Source organism: Hyperolius riggenbachi, chromosome 8, assembly GCF_040937935.1.
Source record: "Hyperolius riggenbachi isolate aHypRig1 chromosome 8, aHypRig1.pri, whole genome shotgun sequence".
Lineage (NCBI taxonomy): Eukaryota > Metazoa > Chordata > Amphibia > Anura > Hyperoliidae > Hyperolius > Hyperolius riggenbachi.
The window spans coordinates 220,966,200-220,974,385 of record NC_090653.1 but is presented as its reverse complement, the minus strand read 5'-3'; positions in this window follow the sequence as shown (position 1 = coordinate 220,974,385).

Here is an 8,186-nt window from a genome sequence, read left to right as displayed (position 1 = left end):
GCGGGCGATCTATTGGTGTGGGTGGGTGATCAGATTGCCCGCAAGGGGCAGGTTAGGGGCTGATTGATGGGTGGCAGTGCCAGGGGGTGATTGATGGGTAGCAGTGACAGGGGGTGATTGATGGGTGATTGACAGGTGATCAGTGGGTTATTACAGGGAATAACAGATGTAAATATTGCACTGGCGAATTGATAAGGGGGGGTCTGAGGGCAATCTGAGCGTGTGGGCGGGTGATTGGGTAACCGCAAGGGGCAGATTAGGGTCTAATCTGATGGGTAACAGTGACAGGTGGTGATAGGGGGTGATTGATGGGTGATTGATGGGTAATTAGTGGGTGTTTAGAGGAGAGAAGAGATGTAAACACTGCATTTGGGAGGTGATCTGATGTCGGATCTGCGGGCGATCTATTGGTGTGGGTGGGTGATCAGATTGCCCGCAAGGGGCAGGTTAGGGGCTGATTGATGGGTGGCAGTGACAGGGGGTGATTGATGGGTGGCAGTGACAGGGGGTGATTGATGGGTGATTGACAGGTGATCAGTGGGTTATTACAGGGAATAACAGATGTAAATATTGCACTGGCGAATTGATAAGGGGGGGTCTGAGGGCAATCTGAGCGTGTGGGCGGGTGATTGGGTAACCGCAAGGGGCAGATTAGGGTCTAATCTGATGGGTAACAGTGACAGGTGGTGATAGGGGGTGATTGATGGGTGATTGATGGGTAATTAGTGGGTGTTTAGAGGAGAGAAGAGATGTAAACACTGCATTTGGGAGGTGATCTGATGTCGGATCTGCGGGCGATCTATTGGTGTGGGTGGGTGATCAGATTGCCCGCAAGGGGCAGGTTAGGGGCTGATTGATGGGTGGCAGTGACAGGGGGTGATTGACGGGTGATTGACGGGTGATTGACAGGTGATTGACAGGTGATCAGGGGGGATAGATGCATACAGTACACGGGGGGGGGGGGGGGTCTGGGGGGGGGTCTGGGGAGAATCTGAGGGGTGGGGGGGTGATCAGGAGGGAGTAGGGGGCAGATTAGGGACTAAAAAAAAAATAGCGTTGACAGATAGTGACAGGGAGTGATTGATGGGTGATTAGGGGGGTGATTGGGTGCAGACAGTGGTCTGGGGGGTGGGCAGGGGGGGGGGTCTGAGGGGTGCTGTGGGCGATCAGGGGGCAGGGGGGGGGGAATCAGTGTGCTTGGGTGCAGACTAGGGTGGCTGCAGCCTGCCCTGGTGGTCCCTCGGACACTGGGACCACCAGGGCAGGAGGCAGCCAGTATAATAGGCTTTGTATACATTACAAAGCCTATTATACACTTTCCGTGCGGCGATCGGGCAGCTAGTAACCCGCCGGCGCTTCCGAACGGCCGGCGGGTTACAGCGAGCGGTGGGCGGAGCCAGTCCCCGGCGGCTGATCGCGTCACAAATGACGCGATCGCCGCATAGCCACTCCCGCAGCCGCCCCCGCCGATGGGCGTATTGCGGTCGTTTGGGCCCGGACTTTGCCGCCGCCCATCGGCTGGGGGCGGTCCTTAAGTGGTTAAGAAAGAAATGAAAAAAATTCATTATTTCTTAGTTTTTGGTCATTATAGTTTGAAATTAATATACGCTACCATAATTAAAACTCATGTATTTTAATTGCCCATCTGTCCTGGTTATTACACCATTTAAACAATGTCCCCATCACAATTTATGGTGCCGATATTTCATTTAGATTCAATTTGCGTCCATCACTATTTATAAGTAGAGTTGGGCCGAACGGTTCGCCTGCGAACGGTTCCATGCGAACTTCAGTGGTTCGCGTTCGCGTCCCGCAGGCGAACCTTTGCGGAAGTTCGGTTCGCCCCATAATGCACATGGAGGGTCAACTTTGACCCTCTACATCACAGTCAGCAGGCCCAGTGTAGCCAATTAGGCTACACTAGCCCCTGGAGCCCCACCCCCCCTTATATAAGGCAGGCAGCGGCGGCCATTACGGCCACTCGTGTGCCTGCATTAGTCAGAGTAGGGCGAGCTGCTGCAGACTGTCTCTCAGGGAAAGATTAGTTAGGCTCAGCTTGTTCCTGTCTGGCTGCATACCTGTTCTGTGAACCCACCACTGCATACCTGTGCTGTGAACCCACCACTGCATACCTGTGCTGTGAACCCACCACTGCATACCTGTTCTGTTCAGTGGACCCGCCACTGTATACCTGTTCATTGAACCCACCACTGCATACCTGTGCTGTGAACCCACCACTGCATACCTGTGCTGTGAACCCACCACTGCATACCTGTGCTGTGAACCCACCACTGCATACCTGTTCTGTTCAGTGGACCCGCCACTGCATACCTGTTCTGTTTAGTGAACCGCCACTGTATACCTGTTCTGTTTAGTGAACCCGCCACTGCATACCTGTTCTGTTCAGTGGACCCACCGCATCAGTGTGCATACCTGTGCAGTTAAGTGAACCCGCCACTGCATACCTGTTCTGTTCAGTGGACCCGCCACTGCATACCTGTTCTGTTTAGTGAACCCGCCACTGCATACCTGTTCTGTTCAGTGAACCCACCGCATCAGTGCGCATACCTGTGCAGTTAAGTGAACCCGCCACTGCATACCTGTTCTGTTCAGTGAACCGCCACTGTATACCTGTTCTGTTTAGTGAACCCGCCACTGCATACCTGTTCTGTTCAGTGGACCCGCCACTGCATACCTGTTCTGTTCAGTGAACCCACCGCATCAGTGCGCATACCTGTGCAGTTAAGTGAACCCGCCACTGCATACCTGTTCTGTTCAGTGGACCCGCCACTGCATACCTGTTCTGTTTAGTGAACCGCCACTGTATACCTGTTCTGTTTAGTGAACCCGCCACTGCATACCTGTTCTGTTCAGTGAACCCACCGCATCAGTGCGCATACCTGTGCAGTTAAGTGAACCCGCCACTGCATACCTGTTCTGTTCAGTGGACCCGCCACTGCATACCTGTTCTGTTTAGTGAACCGCCACTGTATACCTGTTCTGTTTAGTGAACCCGCCACTGCATACCTGTTCTGTTCAGTGGACCCGCCACTGCATACCTGTTCTGTTTAGTGAACCCGCCACTGCATACCTGTTCTGTTCAGTGGACCCGCCACTGCATACCTGTTCTGTTTAGTGAACCCACCACTGCATACCTGTTCTGTTCAGTGGACCCGCCACTGTATACCTGTTCATTGAACCCACCACTGCATACCTGTGCTGTGAACCCACCACTGCATACCTGTGCTGTGAACCCACCACTGCATACCTGTTCTGTTCAGTGGACCCGCCACTGCATACCTGTTCTGTTTAGTGAACCGCCACTGTATACCTGTTCTGTTTAGTGAACCCGCCACTGCATACCTGTTCTGTTCAGTGGACCCACCGCATCAGTGCGCATACCTGTGCAGTTAAGTGAACCTGCCACTGCATACCTGTTCTGTTCAGTGAACCGCCACTGTATACCTGTTCTGTTTAGTGAACCCGCCACTGCATACCTGTTCTGTTCAGTGAACCCACCGCATCAGTGCGCATACCTGTGCAGTTAAGTGAACCCGCCACTGCATACCTGTTCTGTTCAGTGGACCCGCCACTGCATACCTGTTCTGTTTAGTGAACCGCCACTGTATACCTGTTCTGTTTAGTGAACCCGCCACTGCATACCTGTTCTGTTCAGTGAACCCACCGCATCAGTGCGCATACCTGTGCAGTTAAGTGAACCCGCCACTGCATACCTGTTCTGTTCAGTGGACCCGCCACTGCATACCTGTTCTGTTTAGTGAACCGCCACTGTATACCTGTTCTGTTTAGTGAACCCGCCACTGCATACCTGTTCTGTTCAGTGGACCCGCCACTGCATACCTGTTCTGTGAACCCGCCACTGTATACCTGTTCTGTTCAGTGAACCCACCGCATCAGTGCGCATACCTGTGCAGTTAAGTGAACCCACCTACCTACGTGAGTGCACGCAGTGTGATATACCACTCCGTGCATACCCGATATGGACAAAACAGGTAGAGGAAGAGGTAGTGGCAGAGCCAGAGGAAGGCCACCCGGCAGGTCTGCGCGAGGTCGTGTAAATGTAATTTCATGTGGACCTGGCCCACAGTACAGTGCTCGGAAGAAGGCACGTCCCATCACCTCCCAAGATTGTCAGGACGTGGTTGAGTATTTAGCGACACAGAACACCTCATCTTGCTCAGCCACCAGTGCTACTACTAGCACCACTTCCGCTGCATTTGACACTTCGCAAGAATTATTTAGTGGTGAAATCACTGATGCACAGCCATTGTTGTTACAGCCAGATGAATTTTCACCAGCTCATATGTCTGAGTTACGCGGCAACATTATGGATGTAACGTGTAAGGAGGATGAAGGACCTACTGATGTTGGTGCATGTTTGGATTTGTCTGAGGCAAGCGAAGCTGGGCAGGATGATTACTATGATGACGATGATAGGGATCCTCTGTATGTACCCAATAGAGGAGATGAAGAGGGGGACAGTTCAGAGGGGGAGTCAGAGAGTAGGAGGAGGAGAGAAGTTGCTGAAAGAAGCTGGGGCAGCTCTTCGTCAGAAACAGCTGGTGGCAGTGTCCGGCACCATGTATTGCCACCTATGTACAGCCAGCCAACTTGCCCTTCAGCATCAGCTGCTGAGGTCCCCATAGTGCCCACATCCCAGGGTGGCTCAGCGGTGTGGACATTTTTTAATGTGTGTGCCTCAGATCGGACCAAAGCCATCTGTTCGCTCTGCCAACAAAAATTGAGCCGTGGAAAGGCCAACACTCACGTAGGGACAAGTGCCTTACGAAGGCACCTGGAGAAAAGGCACAAACAGCAATGGGATGGCCACCTGAGCAAAAGCAGCAGCAGCACACAAAAGCAAAGCCACCCTCCTTCTCCTCTTCCTCCTCCATCAGGTGCATTATCTGCTTCTGCCGCTTTCTCCCTTGCACCTTCACAGGCACCCTCCTCCACTCCGCCTCTGCCCTTGAGCGGTTCCTGCTCCTCTGCCCACAGCAGCAGTCAGGTGTCTGTGAAGGAAATGTTTGAGCGGAAGAAGCCAATTTCGGCCAGTCACCCCCTTGCCCGGCGTCTGACAGCTGGCGTGGCGGAACTGTTAGCTCGGCAGCTGTTACCATACCGGCTGGTGGACTCTGAGGCCTTCCGTAAATTTGTGGCCATCGGAACACCGCAGTGGAAGATGCCAGGCCGCACTTATTTTTCGAGAAAGGCCATACCCCAACTGCACCGTGAAGTTGAGAGGCAAGTGGTGTCATCTCTTGCGAAGAGCGTTGGGTCAAGGGTACACCTGACCACGGATGCCTGGTCTGCCAAGCACGGGCAGGGCCGCTACATTACCTACACAGCCCATTGGGTGAACCTGGTGGTGAACGATGGCAAGCAGGGCGCAGCGGACCAAATTGTGACACCTCCACGGCTTGCAGGCAGGCCTCCTGCCACCTCCTCTCCTCCTGCTACATGCTCTTCGCTGTCCTCCTCCTCCTTGGCTGAGTGGCAGTTCTCCTCTCCAGCTACACAGCCCCAGCTCCGCAGGGCCTATGCTGCATGCCAGGTACGACGGTGTCACGCCATCTTAGACATGGCTTGTCTCAAAGCGGAGAGTCACACTGGAGCAGCTCTCCTGGCTGCTCTTAAGAAACAGGTGGATGAGTGGCTGACCCCGCACCACCTGGAGATAGGCAACGTGGTGTGCGACAACGGCAGCAATCTGCTTGCCGCTTTGCATATGGGGAAGCTAAAACACATACCCTGCATGGCACATGTCATGAATCTAGTGGTTCAAAGATTTGTGGCAAAGTACCCTGGCTTAGCGAATGTCCTGAAGCAGGCCAGTAGGTTCTGTGGGCATTTGAGGCGGTCTTACACAGCCATGGCACGCTTTGCGGAAATTCAGCGCAAAAACAACATGCCGGTGAGACGCCTCATTTGCGATAGCCCGACTCGCTGGAACTCGACCCTGCTCATGTTCTCCCGCCTGCTAGAACAGAAGAAAGCCGTGACCCACTACCTCTACAACTACAGTAGAATGAAACAGTCTGGGAAGATGGGGATGTTCTGGCCCGACAACTGGACACTGATGGAGAATGCATGCAGGCTCATGCGGCCGTTTGAGGAGGTGACCAACCTGGTGAGCCGCAGTGAGGGCACCATCAGCGACTTAATTCCCTACGCTTACTTCTTGGAGCGTGCTGTGCGTAGAGTGGCGGATGAAGCTGTGAATGAGCGTGACCAGGAACCGTTACGGCAGGAACAGGCATGGGACCAATTTTCATCAGACCCAGCTGTTTCCTCAACACCTGCGGCAGCACAGAGGGGGGAGGAGGAGGAAGAAGAGAAGTCGTGTGCAGAAGACGAATCAGACTCAGAGGATGATGAGCAAGGTGTTTCTTTGGGGGAGGAGGAGGAGGAGGAGGAGGGGACAGCGGCAGGAGAACAACCTCAGCAGGCATCGCAAGGGGCTTGTGCTGCTCAACCTTCCCGTGGTATTGTTCGCGGCTGGGGGGAGGAGGTTGACTTACCTGACGTCACTGAGGAAGAGCAAGAGGAGATGGAGGGTACTGGATCCGACTTTGTGCAGATGTCGTCTTTTATGCTGTCCTGCCTGTTGAGGGACCCCCGTATAAAAAACCTCAAGGGGAATGAGCTGTACTGGGTGGCCACACTACTAGACCCTCGGTACAGGCACAAAGTGGCGGACCTGTTACCAACTCACCGGAAGGTGGAAAGGATGCAGCACATGCAGAACCAGCTGTCAACTATGCTTTACAAGGGTGATGTGACGGCACAACGCCAGCAAGGTACCACTGCCACTAATCCTCCTCCCGTGTCCACGCAGTCAAAGACAGGACGCTCCAGCGATCTCATGGTGATGTCGGACATGCGGACGTTCTTTAGTCCAACGCCTCGCCGTAGCCCTTCCGGATCCACCCTCCACCAACGCCTGGAACGGCAGGTAGCCGACTACCTGGCCTTAAGTGTGGATGTAGACACTGCTGTGAACAGCGATGAGGAACCCTTGAACTACTGGGTGCGCAGGCTTGACCTGTGGCCAGAGCTGTCCCAATTTGCCATCCAACTTCTCTCCTGCCCTGCCGCAAGCGTCCTCTCAGAAAGGACCTTCAGCGCAGCTGGAGGCATTGTCACAGAGAAGAGAAGTCGCCTAAGTCACAAAAGTGTTAAGTACCTCACCTTTATCAAAATGAATGAGGCATGGATCCCGGAGGGCTGCTGCCCGCCCCAAGACTAAGTCAGTCCCCGCACATACAGCATCTCTGCCTGCACGCCGTGTGACTGGCTGCCTGGCCTGCCCCAAGAAGACTAAGTCGCTCCCAGTCCCTCCACACAGCATGTCTGCCTGCAGGCCGCTTGACTACCTTCTCCGCCACCACCAACAGGGTCCGGGACTCCAGGCGGATTGCTGAATTTTTTAGGCCGCTGCTAGCAGCGGCCGCTGTAATAATTTTTCGGGTGCGTGTACATGACTGCCTAATTTTTCTGGCTGCACTGCGGGCAGCTGCAACAACAAAAGTAAAGGCATGTACATGCGCCCATTCCCCTTCGTGATCATTACCTTGCCGTGGTGAAGGGGCTTGCGTATCACAATGGAGCAATGACCGGCGCCTAGATGAGTGTCTCGGGGGGCACACCCACGATAATAAGGTCGTTGCCTCATTGTGGTCAGACCAAATTTGATCAGCTGGACAGTCACTGTTCTGTCATTCAGCTACATCAGCCAGGTGACCATATGGGCTGTAAAGCCACCAAAACCTGCACTCTCGCCATGGTGCGCACCAGTAAAGCACGGCCGTCACAACACAAACAGCTGTTTGCGGTGCGTTACACGATGAGTTTGGTGTGTCAGTGTGAAGCAGTACCTTAATTACACTACCTGATTGATGTATACACATGCAAGATGTTTGAAAGCACTTTAGGCCTGTCATTTAGCATTCAATGTGATTTCTGCCCTTAAAACGCTGCTTTGCGTCAAATCCAGATTTTTCCCGGGGACTTTTGGCATGTATCCCACTCCGCCATCCCCCCCTCCAGGTGTTAGACCCCTTGAAACATCTTTTCCATCACTTTTGTGGCCAGCATAATTATTTTTTTTTTTCAAAGTTCGCATCCCCATTGAAGTCTATTGCGGTTCGCGAACTTTAACGCGA